The sequence below is a fragment of the Panthera tigris genome, chromosome B3 (assembly GCF_018350195.1).
Source record: "Panthera tigris isolate Pti1 chromosome B3, P.tigris_Pti1_mat1.1, whole genome shotgun sequence".
Lineage (NCBI taxonomy): Eukaryota > Metazoa > Chordata > Mammalia > Carnivora > Felidae > Panthera > Panthera tigris.
In genome coordinates, this window is record NC_056665.1 from 12978486 (window position 1) to 13004290 (window position 25805).

Genomic DNA, 25805 nt, shown 5'->3' on the forward strand with positions numbered 1-25805 from the left:
ATATAAAAAGAAAAAAAGAAAGGGCATAAAGTGAGAGCATCCATGGCTTGAATGATTGTTTTCTGTGAAATAGATGTCAGAAACACAATTGTCTGCACAGGGTGGATGGGGGGGGGAGGTGAGAGGTGACAGTCTGAAGGTAGCACTGAAGAGAAGCTAAAAAGGAAAAAGCCAGGGGTCATGAGTTTTCAGGATATCAATCTGCACAGTTGTGATCTGCACTGTAGCACTCAGGAACTCAGGGATTTTTCTAGAAGGGGAGGTCTTGTAACAAAATGGGTACTGAACAATTACAAGAGCCCTACCCAGCACTATAGTCCTGGTCCTCACCCAGCAATTAAGAATCTCCCCGACCCTTGCCTCTGTCTCACCACCTGCAAGGCAAGAGTCTGAAACCATATGTTCTCTTGGCTTCCCATCAGCTCTTGTAGAATCTCCACTTCTAACTGTTCCAAGTCTCACAGCCTGTCAGGATCACCCTAGCCATCTTCCCTCTTCCTGAAGTAATAACAACTCTATGCCAGACACAGATTACCCTAATTCATTCAATGACTCCTTGAGGTAGGCATTATGATGATCTCATTTTGTAGGTGAGGAAACCGAGGCTCAGGGAAGGTACGGAAATCGTCCAAGTATGCATGGCTAACAAGTGGATAGAACAAGGTTTTGAACCCACACGGGCTGACTTCAGAAGATAGATTCTCAGTTCTTGGTCTACAGTATTTCCCTCTAAAGGTGATTGAAGAAACCAAAGAAGATGTTCAGAAGATCTTTTAGGAATTTAAGAATTTCAGCCAGTCTGAGAGCGGTTCCTTCCGCTAAATCCTAGACCTCACCTCCTGGTTTCAAAGCAAATCTAAGCTGAGATCCCCAAATCTCTTAAGAACCAAGCCAAAGGAATTCCATGAACGACTTGGTTCTTTCCCCGAACTGACACAAATCTCCCCAGGACCTATCCTCACACCCGCCATCCTGTAGTTAGAAATACAAGTTCACATCTGATTTTGCCCCTGGTCAAAATCATTCCTGCTACATCTACTTCCTGGGCAATGGCTGCCATTTCCTTAACAAGTCAGCTGAGTTGTGTATTTCTTGCTTTCTACTAGATTCTGCTTTTTTGCTTCTCCCCAGGCCACGCTGTTTTGAGGACTGACCAAGGGAAGACACAGGTATTCCGAAAGGCCCCTGGGCAACGCTCAGGATCAAACCAGTAGCCCTCACGGGGAAGGCTTCCCCACTTCTCCAGAACGTAGTACATCATCCACCGAACAACCATTGTACCTACCCAAGCACGATTTCTCTCTACAAAAGGAATATCGGAGCCCAGCTCTTTCTTCTGTCTAGACACGTACCTACTCCATTGTTGCCATGTAGAAAGCTGCCATATCGTTGTAGGTACATCTCAAGTGGCAGCTTCTACGTGAAGTCTTTGCAGACGCTCAGAGCCAGTGGAATCTTCTCCTCTGAGCCCCCGTATCACTTCCTTGTAAACATCCATTACGATGCGGATCGCTAGTTGAGTCTGTGTCTTTCTAGTTATGAACAGGGTTTCACTTTCACAGAAGCATGAGGCAGGGCTGGGACACTCTCAGTCTGCGGGCCGGCCGCGGAGTCGCCTCCTACTCCTGCACCCTCAGCCAGGGCAGCACGTTCTAGAATCTGGTCCTCAGCCCCACGGGCCTGGGAACTCAATTTCCGAAGCACTTTAGAATATGCAATTGCTTAGGGAGACGTTTTCATGGGAACTCATTTCACCAAGCTTTAACAAGCGCGCAGAATAGCGACAAACTAATTATAAATAATACACCGACAGGCTCAGATAACGGTATGGTGAGAAATCTTCAGGAACCCGGGGAGGAACGGGATATATTAGTTTATTGAACAAAAATAATTGCCTGCACCAGCTGATGCTGCTGAAATGAACCCAGCTCTCCTATAGGGCTTTATCCGTCACAGGCTAGAGAAGACCCTTGTATACGGGCAGAGTTAGGGGATCACTGAACGTTTGTATCTGTGCCATCCACGTTTCTTCTGTCCGAACCCGGCTTGTCTAAATAGGACGATACAATTCATTGGGGCTCCATTGTCTATATTCTACTCTGTCCCCTTTACCACCATATCAACCCGAGACAGTTACCAACTGTTCTCAAGCTCTTCGGGCCCGTGATAGTTAGTCATGTCTTGATTTCCTCCCGTCGCTAGTTCAAATCCCATCCACTGGGTGAAGATTTTACTAGTGTGATGCTCAGAAGAAGCCCTAAGGTGTAGGCTGTATACATTTTCCTAAGAGCACAGTGTATCTTGCCTCTTTTTAGGTTTATAACACGGCGCCTGGCTTAGTGTAAATTCTTAGTACAGATCGGTGTTAACTTGAATGTGCCTTATTCAGCTGTTTTTTTCACTCAGGAGGCAACCTTGGCAGAACGAGCATGAATTTGGAGAATGCCAGTGCCCCTACCAAGTGGGCGGTGTGTTCAATATAATAATAAGCCCAATTTGTCATTTAGTTGGCTAGCTCTAAAAATAATGACTGCCAACATTTTCAAACAAGGAAAGAAATTGCAGTGATGGTACTCGTTAAGTTACATCATTGTCAAATCAGTAATTTTTTTTTGATTGTTTACAAATGTTTATTTATTTCAAGAGAGTGAGAGCAAGCCCTGGAGGGGCAGAGAGAGAGAGAGAGGGAGAGAAAGAATCCCAAATGCGCTCTACGTTATCAGCACGGAGCCCGATGTGGGGCTTGATCTCACAAACGCTGAGATCATGACCTGAGCCGAAATCAAGGTTCGGATGCTTAACCAGCCGAGCCACCGAGGCGCCCCTCAAATCAGTAATTTTCAGACAGTGGTTCTCAAACTGTGGTCTCTGGAACAGTGCGTCAGTATCACATGGAAACTTGAAAGAAATGCAAAGCCCTGGAGTGCCTGGGTGGCTCAGTGGGTTAAGCGACCCACATCGGCTCAGGTCATGGTCTCACGGTTCGTGAGTTCAAGCCCCGAGTCAGGTTCTCTGCTGTCAGCTCAGAGCCAGAGAGCCCGCCATCTCTGCGCCCCACCCCCCGCTCATGTCTGTGCTCTGTGTGTGTGTGTGTGTGTGTGTGTGTGTGCGTCCGTGTGTCTCAAAAAATAAATAATATAAACATTTAAAAAAAGAAGAAGAAATGCAAAGCCTTATGTCCCTCGTCAGACCTACTGAAGCAGAAACTCTGGGGGCAGGGCTCAGCAATGTGGTTTAACCAGCTCTCCAGGTGACCACGCACACTTACATTGGAGAGACATTATGCTGGTTTGTTCACAACCTCACACGTGATTTCAATGGGCCCCTCAAATCTCAGACAGCCTGAGACTGATAGCGTATTCGTCGGTAAAACAGGGCAACCCCTGGGATACGCCAGTTAGCTGACAAACTTTTCATATAATGCTGTGTGCAAGGGTCACATTAAATCACAACCATATTTGGTCGACGTGTAACTAAAGACAGTCCTGATAATCATATAGGGGGAAGTATGGTAAGCCAAAACAACCCTGAAATGATTAAGTCATTAAGAGCGAACCTGTTGGCTGGTTATAAAGCCTAGTTACTAAAACATCAGGAAAGAGGAGAGAAGGCAAGATATCACCAACACGTCCAAGTAAGGCTGTTTTCATTCCAGGGACGGAGAAGGGAACGCATTTGAGGTTGGGCCTAGGCAAGACAATTAAGAAAGCATATTTGGGGCATCGGACTTTGAGAAGCCTTGCCCGATTGCTTGCTTTCTTGCTGTGCAAAAAGGCTAGAGCTGGATCCCCAAGTCCCTACGACGCTTCACAGATGCCCTCTGCTGCCTCTGTGGGCGACACTCCATAGCCCTCTGTGGTTAGAAGTAGCAGACGGAATCTCATCCGGACCAAATGAAGCCCAGGGACATATGCCCTATTCCTGGGGTGAACATATGATTACTGTGTCCAATTTTAATGGCTCTTGTGTAGCTATAGCTTCTGCTATTGTTTCAAAACTATCCCACCTTTGGGGCACCTGGCTGGCTCATTCCATACAGCATACAACTCTTGACCCCAGAGTTGTAAGTTCAAGCCCCATGTTGAGTGTGAAGCCTACTAAAATAAAATAAAATAAAATAAAATAAAATAAAATAGTTCAGTTTTTACAATAAACTATCTGATCACTATAACTATTACTCAAGTGTTCTCTCCTTCTTCCCCTGCTCCTCCCCCCCCTCCTCTTTCTCTCTCTCTCAGTCTGGCTTCCTTCCTCATTCCCTCTCTCTACCCTCCTCCCCTTCTTCCTCTGTTCATATTTCCTGCCATCACCAAAAAAATTTAACAGACCTCCTCATGTTCTTGGAATCCAGCTGCAGAGACCATGGAGTATTGCACAACTGATCCCAGCACTCCAGGGGTGTCACCAGATGTGGTGTGGTCGGACCCATTGGAATTACGCAGTCCCCAACCTTCACAGATATATGCGATGATGTCCTACAGGGAGACCTTAGTGTGAGAGCTTAAACTCCAGCCTGGATCCATCTGTCCAGTCCCTGAATCTCCAGATGATTTGCTTCCCCCAAGCTGATAAAATCTGGGGCTATGCAATGACTTGGAATTCTTGGAATTGGAATTTTATATGCAAAACTGATCAGGACCATGCCACATATTCGTTTCCCACTTCTCACACTTGGCTTGTTCCATCACTCAATCTAATTTTGACCTCTAACCCTTTGACTAAAGATCTAGTTGACCTTTGACATCTCCATTGTCTGCAAGGTACGGTCTGTGTTTTTCACCTTCTTGTTCCATGTCCCAATCTGCAGATCATCTGTCTTCTGCATCTCCAGGTGGTTTCCTAGAAAATAAATGAAGAACAGAACATGATGAACCTAGGAAATCAACCAATCCAGAGACCATTCTCCGCCCCCAGGAGGCCAGATATGCCCATACTTCCTGGTCTTGGAAAAGGTCATCTCAACTCAATTTCTCTGCTATAATCTACCCTAGCTTAGGTTCCTTTAGCACGTCCCTGGAACAGATATGGCTACTGTGCAGATCACAGAACAGAGGATCTCCAAGAACAATTTTAGTCACTAAAAAACTTAGAGCACAGGGCATCCAAATACTCCAGATGGCTCAGTGGAGAGAACCCCGAGATAGGAGTTGTGGGCTCTGGGGAGAGTATGTAAAGATACACTTCTGAAGAGCAGCTCGGTAACCCCCAACCCAGGAGCTCTGCCTTACAGTCCCCCACTGGGGCTTCATACCAGCCTCCTGAGAGAGGTTAGGACACACAGTGCACTATAGGCATAGGATGAACTCTTCTGGGAAGTCCATGGGGAATGTGCCCAGTGGTTTACCCAGGACTCACACTGGGCATGCCCCTCTTTAGCAGGAGGGCATTTCCCTGCTGCATTGTGTGCACCCTTGTTAGGAATATTGGCTTATGTCTCTGCTTATCCTCTATGGTCTCCCCATAAAGCAAGAGTCTAGGATGCACTTCCAAAATGGCAGACCCTTCTACTCTCACTGTCCTTAACTTGAAGTTACTAGACATCCTACAGAACTGACTCATCCTTGCCTCTCTCACAACCTTCACTGAAAACCCTTCTGCCAAGATCACCTCATGACTGGCAAGTCAAAGTATGACTTTCCATTTATACTGTACTTATTTTGTTGGGTTTGATTTTATTTCTTCGATTTGATTTCTTCGATTTGTTATTTACCCAGGCATAGATCAGTAATTATCAGTGGATACAGAACAATGCCAACACTCTGAAGAATACCCTGCTTTTGCCTCTTTGTGTTCAGACTCTCTCCCCACCTTTAACCGTCAGCAAACACCGATCAGATTGCCGTTCTTATATCTTTCACTTTTCCAGAATGTCCTATAAATGAAATCATGCAATATGTAATATTTTAAGACTATGGCCTTTCCCACGGCACAGTGGTTCTCCATCAGGGCACTTGGCCATGTCTACAGACATTTTTAGTTGTACTAAGTTGGAAAGGTAGAGGGGTACTGCCTCCTATGCATAGGGGTGGCCTTTCCAGGGATGTGGTTAAATAGCCCCACAACAAATTATACAGCCCCCCAAAAAAGTCAAGAGCCATGATTTTGAAAAACCTTGACGTAGCACAATTCTCTTAAAATTTATGTGTAGTATCACATGTGTCAATAGCTCATTCTTTTTTAGTGCTGAGAAGTATGCCACTGTGTGGATGTAATACAGATTGCTTATCCTTTCACCTTCTGAAAGACATGTGGATTGTTTCCACGTATGGGCAGCTTTGACTAATGCTGCTACACATATTCACGGATAGGTTGTTTTTTTAAGTTTTTATTCAAATTCTAGTTCACTAACATACATGGATAGTGTTTGATTTAACGTAAGTTTCATTTTTCAAGAATGCATACCGAGAAGTGGGATGTCAGGGTCACATGGTCCCATACATTAACTTTGGAGAAACTGACCGAGGTTTTCTGGAGTGGTTACATTTCCACCAGTCATGCTTGTACGTTCCTTCTGCTCTGCCTTCTCAATAGCTCTTTGACCATACTTTGATTTATGCCAGGATTTGACCCTGCAGATTAAGAAATAGAACGTTATTGGGGTGCCTGAGTGGCTCAGTTGGTTAAATATCGGACTCTTGATTTCAGCTCAGGTCATGATCTCATGGGATCACGGGATCTTGTGGGATGGAGCCCTGAGTTGGGCTCCATGCTGAGAGTTGAGCCTGCTTAAGATATTCTCTCCCTCTCTCTCTCTGAAAAAAAAAAAAAAAGGAAATAGAACATTACCAGCATCCCAGATCCCTTCCTATTACCACCCACCACCCACTCAAAGGTAAACACCATTCTAGCCTCCAACAGCAGAGGTTCAATTTCAATGCTTTGAACTTAATATAATTGAAATCATAAAATGCATACTCTTCAAGGTCTGGCTTTTATCTCTCAATATTTTGTTTTTGATACTCATCCCTATTATTGCGTGTAGCTGTGATTGTTAACAATTTTGGTTACATAATATCTCCTTGTGTGATTTACCTTCCATTCTGGATGAATGTTTGCTTTTCTTTTGACTGAGGTTTAATTTATATTCAATAAAATGTATCAGTTTTAATTGTGCAGTTCAACAGTTTATAGAAAACATATATACTCATGTGAACACCGACATTGCGTAAATACAGGACATTTCAACACACCAAAAATATTTCCTCATTCCCCTTCGCCTGCATTCCGCTCTGTTACCCGCTCTGGTACCCCCACATCAATCTACTTCTGTCATAATTGCTTGCTCTTTTCCAGAGTGTCATGGAAATATAGAGTATGTAATCTTTTTTATCTGACTTCTCTGACCCAGCATAACATTTTTGAAGTTCATCTACCCTGTTGTATGTATCAGTAACTCGGTGCTATTTTGTGGTCAAAGCATACTCCAATTATACACTTTTTTTTATTTACTTGCTGTTGGACATCTGTGATACTCCAGGCTTGGGTTATTTTAAATAACATCGCTATGAAAAACCACATACAACTATTTACGTGCACACCCATTTTTATTTTCTTAGGTAAAACAATAGATATTCTACAAATTACTGGGAAAGGAGTTGGAATCTCCAACCATAGTTATAGACACTGCCTGGTTTCTCCTTTCAGTTCTATAAGGCTTTACCTCACTTATTTTGAAGCTCTCTGTTAGGTACTTACACATTTAAGATTATTATGGGGTGTCTGGGTGGCTCAGTCAGGCAAGTATCCAACTTCAGCTCAGGTCATGATCTCATGGTTTGTGAGTTTGAGCCCCGTGTTGGGCTCTGTGATGACAGCTCAGAGCCTGGAACCTGGTTCGGATTTTGTGTCTCCCTCTCTCTCTCTCTCTCTCTCTGCCCCTCTCCCACTCAGCTCTGTCTCTCTGTCTCTCTGTCTCTCTCTCTCTCTCTCTCTCTTTCTCAAAAATAAATAAGCATTAATTTTTTTAAAAAAAAGATCATTATGTTCTCTTGATGTCTTGGCCCCTTTATCATTATGTAATGGTTTTCTTTATTCCCGGTCATAATCTTTTCCTGAAGTCTTTATCTGAACTTATACAGTCCCTTCGACTTTATTTTTATCCCACTGTCATTCATTGTATTTAAATTCGGCATAAATTCACAAACATTAGCTACAGCAGTGGGAACTACAGCCCATCCTACAAGCTCTCCTATCATAATGCTTTTATTTTTCCCTTTCCAACATCTTTAAGAAGCTGTAACAGGATGGACTGAAATTCACAAGATGCAAGTGGATCAGACCGGTGTAAGGAGTGGACTCTATGAACACGTCCATACTCCACCCAGGTCCCCGTAATTCTCTTTTATTATTTATGTGCCCCACCCCCCACCGCCCCTGCCAGCTTTGTTACCCTTTTGTCTCTAAGAACCCATTCTTGCAATTCTCTTGATGAGACTGCCCTCAGACTGCCAGATCCCCTTTGTCCAATAAGTGGAGAGCCAAAAGTGCCTGGTAGTTTACATCCCCAAAGCAGCCCTTAGCTAAAAACTGATTAACGTAGGAATTTGGAAGCCCAGTTCCCTTTCTACAACCTGTAATAATCTCCATGGCATAATTTCCACTCCTAGGCATCCCTGCAAGACTAAGCTGAGGCTGGAAGCTTGCCTGAAAAATACCCTTGCTTGATTTCTCTCCCTTCTGCTTTCTTTACATTTTTACTCCTGGGAGCACTAAATCAGGGGTGTCTTTCAGCCAGTTTATGCCAGTTAAGAGCAACTCGTGTAAGCCAAATGTTAAATTTTCAGGAATTTTGTCGGCTGGTTTGGAAACACAAATATGCTCAAAAATCTAGAAGGCTACACATATGTCCAGGGCTCAGAAAAGAAATGAGAAGACAAGCTTTCAGCTCTGGCTGGTTGACAGGCTCCATGCAAGCAGGAAGTAAAAGCTAAAGTAGAATTGTAAATGGCCTGGCTTAGCACTGTGAAGGGTGACCTAATACAAAGAAAATCTACAAAGACCAAGATAGTATTGCTTTTATTTATTTGGACCAACAAGGCAAAATCTTCATAGAACTGTCCCTGACAAAACTTGGATATGGTACTTGCTAGAACAGACCTAAGGAGATAAAGGACGCCGTAAAGTGTGACAACATGTCCAAAAAGGCAATCCTAGGAGAGGAGACAGAGAAATAGAAAGTATATTTGAAGAAATCATCTCCCTAAATTTCCCCAGTATAATGAGTGGCATGAGTCCACACATCCAAAAATCTCGATAAACTCTAAGTAGGACAGGCTGAAAGAGACCCACGCTGAGCCACATTATAATCACACTGTCAAAAACGAAGACAGGGAGAATCTTGAAAGAAGTAGAATAGGCCAAATTCACCACGTAGAAGGGACCTTCAATACAATTAATGGCCCATGTCTCACTGACAACCATGGAAGTCAGGAGAATTGTAGCCACAGCAAAACCATTCTTCAAAAATGAAGGAGATATTAATACATTTTCAGACAAACTAAAGCTGAAGGAGCTCATCGTTTTTCTAGATCTACCCTACAAGAAGGGTAATTCTTTAGTCTACAATCAAAGGATGCTAGAGAGTAAAATAAAGCCATATGAAAAATCAAAACACACAGGTAAAGGTAACTACACAGATAAACATAAGACCTAGTATTATATTTAACTTGTTACTTTTTTTAGGTTTACTTATTCATTTTGAGAGAGAGGAAGAGTGAGTGGGCAGAGCAGAGAGAGAAGGAGAGAGAGAGAGAGAGAGAGAGAGAGAGAGATTCCCAAGCAGCCTCCGCATTGCCAATGCAGAGCCCGACATGGGGCTTGAACCCACCAACCATGAGAACTTGAGCCGAAATCAAGAGTCAGACGCTTAACTGACTGAGCCACCCAGGCGCCCCTAACTCGTTACTCATTTTTATGTCTATGTTATTCAAATGGAACATGAATAAAACAATTATAAATCTATGTTAATGGGAACACAATGTATAGCAGCATAATATGTAAAAAAAATAACAATATAAGGGGGGCAGAGTTGTATAGGTGTAGAGTTTTTGTATATTACTTAAGTTCGTATTCATTCAAACTAGATTGTTATAAACTTAAGATGTTAGTTGTAATACCCAGGGTAAGCGCTAAGAAAAGAACTGAAATATATACAGAAAAAGGAAATGAGAAAGAAATAAAAAAGACACAAGGGGAAAAAAATGAGTTAAACACAAAAGAAGGCAGTAATAGTGAAAATGAGGAACAAAAGGAATATAAGACTGTAGAAAGTGAATAGTAAAATGACAGAAGTTCTTTCTTATCAGTAATTACTTTAAATGTACACAGATTGAACTCACCAATTAAAAGACGGATTGTCAGAAAGAATTGTAAAAAAACAAAAAAACAAAACATGTAATCTAACTGCTAAGTTGTCTATGAGAGACGCACATAAGTTTAAAGTGAAATTATTTAGGGGCACCTGGGCGGCTCAGTCAGTTGGGCGTCTGACTTCAGCTCAGGTCATGATCTTGCAGTCTGTGGGTTCGAGCTCCATATTGGGCTGTCTGCCGACAGCTCAGAACCCGGAGCCTGCTTCGGATTCTGTATCTCCCTCTCTCTCTGCCCCTTCCCCACTCTCACAAATAAATAATAAATAAAACATTTTAAAAAATAAAGTGGAATTATTTCTGTTCCATGCAAAAAGCAAATAAAACCTGGGGTAGCTATATTGATATCGGACCAAATAGATTTTATAAAAAGTTATTACAAGAGACAAAGGACATCATGTACTGACAAAGGGTCATTCCATCAAGAATATACAATGATTATAAACGTACATACATCTTTCTATGGAGTCTCCAAATATATGCAGGAACACTGAATCTTACAATCCATGAACATGAAATCTCTCTCCATTTGATTAGATACAGCTTTCTTTCATCAGAGCTTTGTATTTTTCCACATGTAGATCCTATACATATTGGTTCAGATTCATACCTAAGGATTTTAATTTTTGATGCTACTTTTAAATAATATTTATTTTAAAATTTAAATTCCAACTGATCATTACTGACATACGGGAAACCAATTGACTTTTGTACATTAACCTTGTTTCATGTGACTTTGTTGTACTTGCTTATTATTTCCAAGACTTATTTGGTAAATTCCTTGGGATTTTCTACCTAAACTATTAGGTCATCTATGAAGAAAGACTGCATTTCTTCTTTCTCAATCTACATACCTTTTTATTTTTTTCTTGTCTCCTTACACTAGTTGAAACTGATCGTACCGTGTGTAATAGGAATGGTGAAAAATGACTACGCTTGCATTGATTCCAAACTCAGGGCGAAAGCATTCATTTTTTTGCCATTTAATACAATGTTAGCTGCAGGGTTTTTGTAGACAGTATTCGTCAGGTTGATAACATTTCCCCCTACTTCCCGTTTGCTTAGAGTTATTATCAAAAATAGGTAGGTGTTGGATTTTATCAAATACTTTTTCTGCATCAATTGAAATGATCATGGTTTTTCTTCTTCAGGCTGTTGATATGATGGGTTACATTTATTCGTTTTTGATTATGAAATTAGCCTTTCTTACCTGAAATAAATCCCACTTGTTTGTGGTGTATAATTATTTTTATACATTGTTGGATGTGATTTGCTAACGATTAGTTTAGAATTTTGTATTCATATTCCTAAGAGTTATCAGTCTGTATTTTTCCTTTCTTCTAATATTCATCTGGTTTTATTATTAAAGTTCTTCCTTTTTTTCTTTCTCCCTCCTTTCTGTGCTTCCTTTCCTCCTTCCTTCCTTCCTTTCTTGCATTTCTGTTGGGGGAAGTGTTTTTTTTTGTTTTTTTGTTTTTTTTGGGTTTTTTTTTTGTTTTTTTTTTTGTTTTTTAACCTATCTTCAAACTCACTGATCCTTTCCTCAGCTGAGTCCAGTCTACTAATGAGCATTTTAAAGGCATTCTACATTTCCTGTTTACAGTGTTTTTTAATGTTTATTTATTTTTGAGAGAGAGCGAGTGAGCAGGGAGGGTCAGAGAGGGAGACAGAGAATCCCAAGCAGGCTCTGCACTGTCAACGCAGAGTCTGATATGAGATCATGACCTAAGTCAAAATCAAGAGTTGGATGCTTAACTGACTGAGCCACCAAGTGCCCCTGTTACAGGGCTTTTTATTTCCAGCATTTCCTTTTGACCTTTTTTGGAGTTTTAATCTCCCTGTTTACATTACTCATCTGTGCTTGCATATTGTCTACTTTTTGCACTAGAGCCCTTAACATATTAATTTGTTGCTTTAAATTTCATGTCTGTGAAAAAATAAAAATTAAAAAAAAGGGAGCGCCTGGGTGGCTCAGTCAGTTAAGCATCCGACTTCAGCTCAGGTCATGATCTCACAGTTTGTGAGTTCGAGCCCCGCGTGGGGCTCTGTGCTGACAGCTCGGAACCTGGAGCCTGCTTCGGATTCTGTGTCTCCCTCGCTCTCTGCCCCTCCCCCACTTGTGCTCTGTCTCTCTCTGTCTCTCAAAAATAAATAAAATGTAAAAAAAATATTTAAATATCATGTCTGTGAATTCCAACTTCTATTCCATATCTGAGTCTGATTTGGATACTTGCTTTTTTCTTTGGAGTCTATGCTTTTACATGCCTTTTGGCATGTCTTGTGATTTTTTGTTGAAAGCATGACATTTATCGGAATAGAAACTGAGTTAAATAGGCTTTTAATGTGAGGATTTCTTTTAATCTGCTAGGAGTTGTGCTGTGTTTCATATGTGCTGTGGTTGTAGGTGCCAGAGGCTGTATATAGCTCCACTATAATTGTTTTCTTTCTTCCCTGTTGATTTTAGGTCTTTCCTATGGACTCCTTCTCATAGAGAGTATGTATCTAGTTGCTATTTCAGCTGTTACTCCATTTTTATACTGAATTTCTGTCAGTGTGGTAGCATGTGTGGGTGAAAAGCATTTTATAATCTTAGGAGTTCTTTTTAGTCTTTTAGTGGACCTGTTTCTCTGGACTGTGATGTTCACAGCTGTTTCTTCTGAGGTATAGTTTCTCCTTTCCCTTTCACATCGCTTTGATGAGACAGAAAGGCAAGTGGGGGTTGAAAGGAGAATGACTGTTTTCTCCATCTAAGATGAGGCAAGACTCTGATCAAGTTTTTTCCACCCCCTGGAAGGCAGCGCTTTGTTATGGAGCCCTCTCTGGGAATATTTCCCAATAATTAATCTTCTCCTTTCCCTTTCAGAGTCACACAAGGGAATTTTGTGACTTTTAACCGTGAGAGTCAGGTAGAGTTCCTGGAGGTAAACTTTAGAGTTTCCCCCAAGATTGCAACAGCCAGGAGTTTTTCCCACTCACACGAGTCCACACTCAGCCTCCTGAGTGTTCCGATCAGTTTATGACTGCTCTGCTCTAGGTAAGTACACCTCAGCTGTGACTCTCTGTATTGGCTTTTCTCCCCAGTTTTGGAATGGCAGTTTGTCCTTTGATCTCTGTTCTCTGAGAAGCCCAAGAAAAGTCAATGGTTTGGGGTTTGTTCAGCTTTTTCTGTTGTGAGGATGAGAGTGACTTCTTCCACGCTCTTTACATGTCAGAGCTGAACCAGAATTAATGTTTTTATTTTCATTCAGTTCAAAAGACTTTCTAAAACCCCTTTAATTTTCCCTTTGCTCTATAGTTTTTAGAGAAGAGTATAGTTTCACTACCAAATATGTGGGGCCTCTTCAGGTTTTGTCCTATAATTGATCTAATTAAACTCTATTGTGATTAATAACATACTTTGCACATCTTGAACACTTTCAAATATATTGATACTTGTTTATGGCACAGAATATGGTATATCTTGGTCAATGGCCCATGTGCATTTGAAAAGAATGTGAATTCTGCTATTTTTTTTGGTTGGGTTATTTTATAAATTAGGTCAGTTAAATCAGGTTAGTTGATAATATTGTTCGAGTCTTCTATGGCATTACTGATTTTCTATCTACTTGTCCAATCAAGTAGAAAGAGACTAATTATGGAATTGTCTATTTCTCCTTGCAGTTCTATCAGTTTTTGCTTTATGTATTTTGAAGCTCCATTAGTAACTGCATAAGTATTTAGGATTGTTATACCTTCTTGATGAATTGGCTTCTTTATTATTACATAATAACTTCTATTTCTGGTAATATTTTTGAATATTACCAGATATCTGCTTTGTCTTATATTAATATACCTATTTCAGTATTATCTTGAATAGGGTTAGCATGGGCTATCTTTTCCTTCATTTTAACCTATTTGTGCCTTTATAATTATAGTATGTTTCTTATAAAAAGCATATGGTTGGGTCTCGCTTTACTTTTCCAATCTGACAATTTCTGATCTCTAATTGAGGTATTTACACATTTTACCTGTAATATAATTATTGACACGATGGGCAGAAAACTACCACCTGCTATTTGTTTCTAATTGTCCTGGTTATTATTCCTTTTTCTCTTTTCTTTCTCTTGAATTAAAGGAATACTTTTATCTCCTTTTTTGGCTTTATATCCGCCAACTCTTTGTTTTGTTATTTTAGTGGTTATTTTATGATTTATAATATACAGTTTTAATAAGTTTAATTTTTAAGTAATCTCTACCCCCACACAGGGCTCAAACTCACAACCCTGAGATCAAGAGAAACATGCTCTACTGACTGAGCCAGCCATGCACCCTATAGTACACATTTTTAGTTAACCACAGTCTTACATCAAGTGATTACACGCATTTATGTATAGCATCAGAAGCTATCTGCGGTATTCTTCCATTTTCCTCCTGTTAGCCTTCTTGGTATTGTTTATATACATTGTGACTCTACATGCTATCAACATTCCTACTACATTGTTTAAGCAGTCTACTACCTTTTAGAAAATAAAACATTTTTAAAGCCCAGTGTGTTTACACTTCCTGTCTCACTCAATGCAGCCTGACAGAATCAAGTACAATAGACTGGGTGACTTACAAACAATAGAAATGATTTCTCACAGCCTGGAGGCTGGCAGTCTGAGATCAGGGTGCCAGCATAGTCAGGTTCTGGTAAGAACCCTCTTCTGGGTTGCAGACAGCTGACTTCTGTTTTCTCTTCACATAGCAGAAAAAGAGAAAGCTACTTCTCCACCTTTTCTTAAAAAGGCACTAATGCCATTGTTAAGAGTTCCATCCTTATGACTTAATCATCACCCAAAGGCCCCACCTCCAAATAGCATCACACTGAGGATTAGATATTAACATGTACATTTTGGGAGGGACACAAACATTCAATCTGTATCATTCAGGTGATATTTCTGATGTGTTTGATTTTTATAAATTGACAATTCGTCCTATTTTTCCCCTTCTGCCTGATGAATGTCCTTTAACATTTCTTATAGTACAGGTATTCTTGTGATAAAAATTTCAAATTTTGTATTTCTGGAAAAATCTTGTTTACATTTGATGTCTCCATTATATTTCTATTGCAAAGTGTCCTGTTAGATACGTGTTACATTTTTTTCCTTATTTTTTTAACCTTTATTTTTCTTTCCATTTCTCAATATTGATAGTTTGCACTGACCTATTTTCCAGTTTACTAATCATCTGTTCTGCTGTGTCTAATCTTTTTTTAGACCCATACATTAAATTTTTATTGCCAGATATAACTTATTTTTCAGTTCTAGAATTTTAGCTTACAGACTCCTATTCCCTGATGAAATTTCCCATCTTTCCTTCATTTTAAAGAGCATTTGGATCATAAGGTATTTTAAATCAGTTATCTAGATCTCCTGAGGGTCTGTTCCCATGATTTTTATAAAATATAGATATCTTTTGGTTATTTGGTCCTGTGTTTTAATTCTCCTAGTAATTCTTAATGGATATCTGACATTGTCAACGACACAGTACAGAGGCTCTGGATGATGTTATCTTCCTCCAGCAAGAGATTTTCTTCTGGGGGGCAGATCAAGCCTGCAGATCACCATAATCTAATTGCTGTTTGATTTTAGAGTTTGAGGTTGATATATTTCAGTGTTGAGATATTTCCTGAACCATAGTTCACCTTCTAAAGTATGGTCTTTATTCCAAGGGTCTGGCCTTTATTCCTACTTCATGGCCCTTTGGGAATCTCCACTGAAAGTCTGGGCTGTCAGGAATTAATTTGTCAGGAATTGAACTCCAACCATAGTCTCCACAGCAACATGCAGCTGCTGAAATTTTTGCTGTTCTATTTGGTTTCCCAGATGCTGTAGCCTGTTGGGTTTTTGGACTATTGCCCTGACACATCTACCATAGGAATTAACTAAGGACTCCATAGGAATTAGACATTTGGGGGACTTCTCTATATTTCCCTATTCTCTGGGATGGTTATCCCTCAGATCTCAACCAATGTGGCAGTGTGGAATTCTGACTACTGTATCTCTACTCCAACAAGACAACCACTTTCTGTTTGGCTTCTGTTTTGTCTATAGAAAATTGGAAAATGGCTTCATGGAAAAAGCCAGGATCAACGGGGAGGCTTCTGTGTGCTTCTCTCTTCCCAAGGATCATGGTCATCCAAGTCTCAACTTTGTTAGTTTCTCTTCACTGAGCACCAAGACTCCCTTCCCTACGTAGTTGTCAGTGGAAGGTTTTGTTCTATTTAATCCAATTCACTTGTCTCAGACCCAGAAACCTGCGAACCTCATTATGTTACGCCTGGTGATTTGAAGTATCCTGAACCGGAAACTCTTTCTCTTAAACTCTAGTCTGCCATATTTCTTCCAAAAGTCCTAGGTTTGTTATGAACCATGATAGCTTAAGACAACCATTTATAAAAATGAATGTACAATCATCTTTTCTTTTCAAATTTCACAACTATATTTAAATTTTTTTTTAACGTTTATTCATTTTTGAGACAGAGAGAGACAGAGCATGAGTGGGGGAAGGTCAGAGAGAGAGGGAGACACAGAATCTGAAACAGGCTCCAGGCTCTGAGCTGTCAGCACAGAGCCCGACGCGGGGCTCGAACTCACGGACCGCGAGATCATGACCTGAGCCGAAGTCGGACGCCCAACCGACTGAGCCACCCAGGCGCCCCAACACAACTATATTTAATCTCCACTGCCAAGTGCTTGATCTATTCGGTGACTTAGGATCACACATGTTTCCATGTAATAACCTACAGCTTCTGGGAAGTCAGAAGAAGGACAACAGAGTGTCATGTGACACAGTGAAACCTATGAGGTTAGAGTCAAATAGGACCAATGCTGTAGCCATTTGCACTTTCTTAGCTAACATTTTCTCATTAGTGGGGATGCCTGGCTGGCTTATTTGATAGAGCACATGACTCTTGATCTCAGTGTCCTGAGTTCAAGCCCCATACTGAAAGTAGAACTTACTTAAAAAAATAATAGTAAAATAAAATAAAATGTCCTTACTTGTAAAACTTTTAGTTAACTTTTCCTACCCACAGTTTCCTCATTTGTAAAATGAAAATAATAATTACCCTCTCTGTGTTGTTGTCATTGTTCATGCACTAAAGTGTTTATAGTAGCATTGCCTGTTGGGGCAAAAATGTTTAAAACAGAGTAAAGGCGAATTTTTTAATGTTAAAATTCTAACACCCTTCCCAAAGGTCATGGTTTAATAAATTATGGTGTATCCACACCATGAACCAGTGTGTAAGCCATTAAAAAGAGGAGCTTTATGACACCTGGGTGACTCAGTCACTTGGGCTTTCAAGTCTGAATCTCGGCTCAGATCATGATCTCACAGTGTGTGAGTTCAAGCCCCACATTGGGCTCTGTGCTGATGGCATGGAGCCTGCTTGGGATTCTCTCTCTCCCTCCGTCTCTGCCCCTCCCTTGTGCACTCATGTGCTCTCTTGCTTTCTTTCTCTCTCTCAAAATGAATGAATGAATGAATGAATGAATAAATAAAGAGTAGCTATGCCACTTGACTTTGAAGACTTATTTTGAGATACCACATGGGAAAGGAAAGATACAGACATGTGAATATAATCTTTAAATATGTAAATATGTGTACACATATCTATATATTCCTTTGAGGAAAACCACTGACAGGCATAGATTCCCTGGGTAGGGAAGGTGGGAAGAGGAAGAAGGGTTGACACAGGAGAAAGAGAAAACAAGGAAAAAATGGGCAAACAAAAGCTTATCCCAAGAAATGTATGTGTGCAATGATCGCTTTTACATATTTTCATAAAATTTTACTTCTATTTGTTTATAGAAGTAAATTAATTTTTAAGTGCTGGCTTTTCAATTTTAGGTTTAAAGTATTAGTTTGGTATAAATGAATATACGTTCTTTAATAAAACACCTGTTATGAAAGGTGGTTAGAGATGGAGTAGATCCTTAACTTAAAGATCTTCCAAGTGCTAATTATCACATTTACTCACAAAACAATCTAGATGCTTGTGCCAAGATGTACTTCTAGGCCTAGTAGATGTACTGACAGAATCTGTCTCCTAGTTCTGATACTTGTAATATTAATTTTGGTTCTAAGCTCCTCTATGTGCATTTTCATAATACAAAGGCTAATAATTCAGGCCAACTATCTCTCTCTCTCTTTTTTAAGTTATTTAATTATCTTGAGAGTGAGAGCACAAGTTGGGGAGGGATAGAGAGAGGGAGAGAGAGAGAGAGAATCCCAAGCAGTCTGCCCTGTCAACACAGAGCCCGACGCGGGGCTCAAACTCACAAACCCTGATGAGATCATGACCTGAGCCAAAGTCAGAGGCTTAACCGACTGAGCCATCCAGGGGCCCCAGGCCAACTATCTCCTTAGGACGCATTCCCTCTTTGTATAATTTATTCCTTGGTTCCAGATAAAAGGTTGGCAAAACAGTTTCCAAGAGTGAACGTTCAGCGTGTGGACATAGGTATAAATTTAGTTGAAGCATTAAATTGCACTTCTATTAAATTGTACGAACGTGCCCTCACTTGACTCGATCTTTCTAGTTCTTTTCCCACCCCCACAATGTTTTTCGAGTTTCAAATAGTGGCTTAGGTGGATAACATTGACAAAAGAACGTACACGTCACTGAACTTTTAGGACTTCTAGATTCCAAGTCAGTCAACAGTTTTATGCAGGGGTGAGTGGGGAACAATATTCATGCCCTAGAAGCCAGGCTCTCAGCCCGATCCTGCCAGCCTTGCGGGAAGACACAGCTAATCCATACTACATTTATTTGTGCTATTTATAAATGTCAGGAGGGACCGAAGTCCGTGCTGAGATTTGCTAAATGGCATTTGACCTTTTGAGCTTAAGCGCATTGCTAAAGATTTGGTATTGTGTGCCAAAGGGCTAAAGATGTGTGACAGAATGATGTGTGAGCTCTTAAGGAAACCGATTAATCACAATTGTTAACAATTACCCAACACGCACTATGCATCGGTTGCTCTTGATTAAAAAGCCTTGTGTATGAAAATGTACTTAATCCGCAAAGCCTTCCCAGGAAGCAGGAATCATTATCTTTCTTATTCTATAGATGGGGACACCAAGGCACTGGGAAATCAGATAAGTTACTAAATTAGATAAATTACCACCAGGAGGATCCAGAACTAAGATCGACCAGAGTGATTTGAGCTCCACGTGGCATCCTCTCACTATCGTATGTCTACTTAAACCCAGATCGCCCAGAATATGCGCTCATCTCTTCTGTTCCGAAATTAGGTCCCCATTTTCTTGCCCAGCGGCCAGCACGTGGAGCTTCTCAGCTTCCGTGGTAACAGGTCAAGGACTCAAGGATGAGATACGTATTTGAAGGTCCATGTGTTGTGGCAGGACTGGATTTGTCATTGCCTGGCTTCCATTACTTCTTTATGTAAAGAGAGCTTGAGGCCGGGTCGGGGTCACACAATGAAGGGCGACAAGGGAGCAGGTGGAAGAGGAATGTGTGGAGGTGAGGGGTGCTGCACTTTGCTCTCACCTCCTGGCGGGTCAGGGACAAAAGAGAAATAAGGAAGAGCCTCTGGGAACTTGAACGTCTCAACAGTGAGAGAGACGGACACACTGTGTCCAGACAGAGTATGAGAACGGAAGTCTCTGAGATACTAGGAGGGCCCCTGGGAAAGTTGGGGGGGGGGGGAATGAAGTGGCAAGTGGGGCTTAACACATAGGCAGCAGCATGGACTCTAGAACCCTCAACACCCGATAGATCTTTTTCGGATCGCTTGGCTCAGAATGGATTCCGAGAATATCTTTCCGTGGAACTTCAACGGTGACAGCAAGGAGGTAGTCTCCTTGTGAGAAATGCCGGCGACAGGAACACAGTGATTCTCTTCTCTCTGCTCCTTCTCTCGGAAGGAGAATAGAGGAAAAGCTTCAGATGGAATTTGGAGCCAGATGGAGATTGATTTAATTAATAATCCTGAAGTAACCCCAAATCACTACCTGTAATCGAGAAAATTTAGAATGTGACCAAAGAAGCTATCCAAATCACCATGGTAACCCCAAATAAACCTAGCCATAGTGTCTCCCTTACGGTATTAATATCTCTCATTTCTCTCCCACCTTTCCTACTGCGAGGCTTCTTACGTATAGCTCCTATGTTCTTCTTTTTTTTTTTTTTTTTAATTTTTTAATATTTGTTTTTGAGAGAGAGAGAGAGCATGAATGGGGGAGGAAGACACAGAAATCAAAGCAGGCTCCAGGATCTGAGCTGTCAGCACAGAGCCCAAGAAGGGGCTAGAACCCATGAACCACGAGGTCATGACCTGATCCAAAGTCGGAGGCTTAACTGATGGAGTCACCCAGACACCCTGTTCTTTTAACTTTTTATTTTTTTATTTTTTTTTAAACGTTTATTTATTTTTGAGACAGAGCATGAACAGGGGAGGGGCAGAGAGAGAGGGAGACACAGAACCGGAAGCAGGCTCCAGGCTCTGAGCTGTCAGCCCAGAGCCCGACGAGGGGCTCGAACTCCCGGAACAGGAGATCGTGACCTGAGCTGAAGTCGGACGCTTAACCGACTGAGCCACCCAGGTGCCTCTCTTTTAACTTTTTAAAACAAATTGCTGAACTCAGATGATTTTAGCTATATTTACCACAGAATTCGGAAAGAATTCAATAAGGTCCCTTTTCAGCACTACATTCTTGGAGTCTGAGAGATTTTTTAGCAGTGAGTGTGTGCCTGTCTGTGTGTACGGGTGAAAATGGGGGAGGATCATAAAATCTATTGCTTTGAGAAATTTCCTCTGATTATATGAACTATATGAAATAGTTTTCAACCTTAAAGCTAGGAAAAAATTATCTTAGAAACCAATAAACTTTTTCTTAATAGTCAATAGTTTAAAATATGTGAAATATTTAACATTAAGTAATAAGAGGTCCTCGGTCAACAAAAATTGAAGCGGGGGGGGGGGCAATGTTCTAGACACTGTTGGACACTAACACTCTTGGAAAATGTCTGTAACACATTATATTCTACAAGGTGCTGATAGTGTTTTGATTTGAATAGTTGATTGCTCAGGAACCAGCCGACCAAACAATGTCACAGGGTATAAACCACAGTTCCTAAAAACATCAATTGCACTAAGCAGAACTAATGAACTGTTTTGTTCAATGATCCATCCTGTTTCTTGCCAATTTGTAGATCTTTGCGACCAGATACCATTCAGGGTTCGTCTGGCATCAGCCAGAAGCTGAGGAGTAAATTAATATGTCGTAGACTGAATCCTTAACAGTGATGGACTTACTAATAGAGACTTCAGCTAATACCTAATTTTCTTCTTCTTTTTTTTATGTTTAGCTTTGAGAGAAAGAGAGAGAGAGAGAGGGACAGGCAGAGAGAGAGGGACACAGAGGATCTGAAGCAGGTTCTGCACTGACAGCACAAGAGTCCAATGCAGGTCTTGAACTCGCAAACCGTGAGATCATGATCTGAGCTGAAGTCGGATGCTTACCCAACTGAACCACCCAGGCATCCCAGCTACTACCTATTTTCTAAACAGGACTTCTGATTTCCAAGGAACTTGGTTTAGAGAGGGATGATGAAATATATAGCATCTTCCCCCAAAGGGGAGTGTTCTTATAAGTCTGGAAACGATGTTAAGAACCACATGGATGAAGGTGAAACCATTGGGGCTTGGTGGGAAAAACACATACCCCTATCAATTTAAAGGCTGATGCTTACAGGATGCAAAGGTTGTTATAGATACTATGCAGGGAAACTTATAGAAATAAAGAGCAGTCAAGAAACATGAATGCAAATGAAAAGCACTAATATCTAGGAAGCAGTGGTAGAAAAAGAAAAAAAAAGGTCCTTATGGACATTTTCGACTTCAAACCATTTCCACTATGGACACTGGGCTCAAGAAGGTCAAGCACATAATAGTTTGTCTCTTCCTATTTCCCCAAAAACAAAAAGTCAAGCAGGCTCTCAAATCATCTACAATGTCATCTATGTGGTTTATTGGTGTTATTGGTGCCAAAAACTGGAACATTGCAAGTAGATGGGATATATCACCAGCAACCTATCAATAAGCCCAGGACTGCACAGAACTGTCAATGTATATTTCCCATTGTGCTACTTTTCTCTTGTCTGGTAACTTCCTTGAAAGGACTTCACTGAGACTGAACACACGGTTTTTCTTAGGCAGGCAGTTATTAAAATATGCAAAGTAAAAAAATGAGCACTAAACATGCCAACCAAGAAGGAGAGGGGGATATCCCGGAATCAACGAGAAATGGGTCTGAAAAAGGAAAATATATCATGGTGGATGCCTCTTTCCCCCAAATTACACCGCTTGATTCAATTCAGTGCTTGGTGGAACAATAGACAACTTTTGAGTGACTATACTGAAACCTCTGTCTTTAAAAAACACACATAGTGGGGCGCCTGGGTGGCTCTGTCGGTCAAGCATCCGACTTTGGCTCAGGTCATGACCTCGTGGTTCACGAATTCAAGCCTCGCATGGGGCTCTGTGCTGACAGCTCAGAGCCTGGAGCCTGCTTGGGATTCTGTGTCTCCCTCTCTTTGCCCCTCCCCCACTCATTCTCTCTCTCTCTCTCTCTCTCTCTCTCTCAAAAATAAATAAAATATTTTAAAAAGTGTGTTTGTCTTTAACTAATGTGGGAACAGGGAGAAATAGCCCTACTAATCTAATTGCCCTATTACAATTTAGCATAAGCCCCCAACCTTGACAAAGATCACTGTTTTTCAGTATCGTGGGTTTTGTTCATCGACGAGATAAATGCCTTCCTCTGTAAATCTCAGACAGGCAGGAGTGGCATATTCTCATTTTGTAACATGTATTTCCTCGCAGAATTGTTAAGGACTATATTCAGTGTATGGATGAAATTCACTCAGTAAAAACTCATCGATAGTCCGTTACGATTGACAAACCACAGTATACAGACTTCAGCAAATCCTCCCAGATCCCTGCTTGCTGGATACTTGTCTCCTCTCCCATCTTTTTACCTTCAGCAAAAGTGATACATTATAAACAGACATATTTATCTTCCAGCTAATCCCAAATGGTTGGAATAAAGAGCGTGACACCAATTTTAAGCTTTTCTTTCTTTCCTCCCCTCATCATTTATTGTGGAAGAAAAATGGCCCTACAAAAATGGATTTTTTACTGCATCCTCAATAAATCCTATGTGCATTTCTCTTATTCTCTGTCCACTGCAAACATGCCTCTATCGAGATTAATACGAAATTCAGCCCAAGGCTGAGCACCAGACTGGAGCAGTGACAAATTCCTCACATTTGCCCACAGATCTTTTACTTTTTCTGCTAAGTTGTGGATTTCAAGCTTGCCCTCAAAATTGACATGGCGGAAAAGCACTCCTATCACTGGCTGGAAGTCATTGTTTGTGAACCCCGACACATTGACACATGTTGGCTTTTGATGCGTTATTTGATCTTTCATTCTGCTAAGTTTTTGGACTTTCTAAAAATTTAGGTCATTTACGGTTGAAGTCCAATCTAGCGTCTTGAGAAGAGAAAGGAGAAGGCTATAAATGTTTTAGGTCTGCTGTCTCCAGATTTGGGATTTTTATCAGTAAGACATATTTTTAAAAAATTAGAGAATGGGGATAAGATGCAAATTCAGGTGGCGTCGAGCAGAGACACGCACGCATAAAAACCACACTACCCGCTGTTTCTTGAATTTCAAGATAAAAATCTCAGAATAAAAGACAGCTTTGAGAAATGAACAGTGTGCTTTATGCGAATTTTCTTCTCATTTTGTCACAGATTTATCCTGTATATACAACTGTCTGCAGCTTTGCTTTTGGGGACAATGGCATCAGGCAAAAATAAATAGACAAATGAATGAATAAATGAATAAATAAATAAATAAAGTCCTCTGCCCATCCAGTTCTAAGGCAAGGGACCAGCTGAGCTGGCCTGTGATCCCAGCACTTTCTTTGTTAAATAAATGACAATTCTGTGACGTTGTTTTTTGGGCGACGGGAATCATTTTCCCTTCAGAAGCTCAGCAGTTCATTTATATTCAAAGATCATCAAAGAGATCCAAGGAGATTGTGAGGCACCAAACGTACTTCCTAGTAAGTGTAATTCTGCTTGACTAGTAACCAGAACTTGGAGATGAAAGTGGTCTTCAATTAAATCCTGATCGTGATCATCTGAGTTGCATCGAATTATTCCAGACATTTTGCTTTATACGATTTTACTAAGTTAATCATGGACCCCAAACACTCAATCACTAAGAAGCCCATTACAAAAAATGATGTCTTATTCCAGGTGAAAAAATCCTATTCACTTGTTGGAATTCACACTTTGCTTTTGAAAATGTTATTTTTCTCATTTTATTTAATTTTTTAAATTGTTTTTAGTGCTTATTTTTCGAGAGAGCGAGAGAGACAGAGCATGAGTGGGGGAGGAGCAGAGAAAGAGGGAGACACAGAATCTGAAGCAGGTTCTAGCCTCTGAGCTGTCAGCACAGACCCCAGCTCGGGGCTCAAACTCATGGACCACGAGATCATGACCTGAGCCAAAGTCGGATGCTCAACTGACTTGAGCCACCCAGGCATCCCTATCTGTCCTCATTTTAGCATTTATTCTTGGAATCCTCACCATGACCTTGATTTAGAAGGCAATTTTTTTTAAAAAATATTTATTTATTTAGTGAGAGAGAGAGCGGGGTAGGGGCAGGGAGAGAGGAGAGAGAGAATCCCAAGTACTCTCCACACTCAGTGCAGACCCTTGTACGGGCCCTGATGCAGGGCTGGAACTCACAGTGAGATCATGACCTGAGCCCAAGTTGGACGCTTAACTGATTGAGCCCCCCAAGTCATCCCAAGAGCCCATTTTCTATGTCCCAGGTGGCTACTAGAACACAGATGTGCCCAATGTGGTAGTATGGCCCACACATGCCTCATCTTACAGAGACCTTCTGAACTCGCAAAGGAAATAAATGCTTGCTGGGTGGGAGTGAGCCAGAGTGAGCAAAGGCAGAAGCAAGCAGCTTGAAATTTGATACTTACACCTCAGAAACCCACACTAAAGGTAAGCCGGGTTTTGTCATCATGGGAAGGGAAGGACTGACTACAGAGGCAGAAGACAGAACTCAAATGACTTTCAAAGGATAGAAAGTCACCACTTCCCCCAGGCAGATTTTTGATCCAGAGCCTTACAAGGTAAATAGAATTCTATTTCCCAGGGAGTTTTGAAGTCACAACTGCTGAGAACATTCACTTGCTTTTGCAACTGGAACACCAGAAATTTACATCAAGATGGCAGGTACTCTTGTAACTTTCTGTAAATTCCTAAGACCCAGAGGACTCATAGGACAACTAGAGCATATGAAAAACCACTGGGCTTTTTCTTTGCCCTTCAACTTAACACTTGCGAACTCAAACAAT

The 25805-nt window shown here is 41.0% G+C and overlaps 1 long non-coding RNA gene across 1 annotated transcript; it reads right to left on the bottom strand.

The window, feature by feature from the left end:
• Positions 1-4561: 4561 nt before the first annotated feature.
• Positions 4562-20044, bottom strand: LOC122239389. The gene is made up of 3 exons (XR_006218428.1): positions 19517-20044; positions 6403-6569; positions 4562-4839 (listed from the first exon to the last, which is right to left on the bottom strand). It is a non-coding gene; the product is annotated as an uncharacterized LOC122239389 (long non-coding RNA).
• Between the last annotated feature and the right edge of the window lie 5761 nt (positions 20045-25805).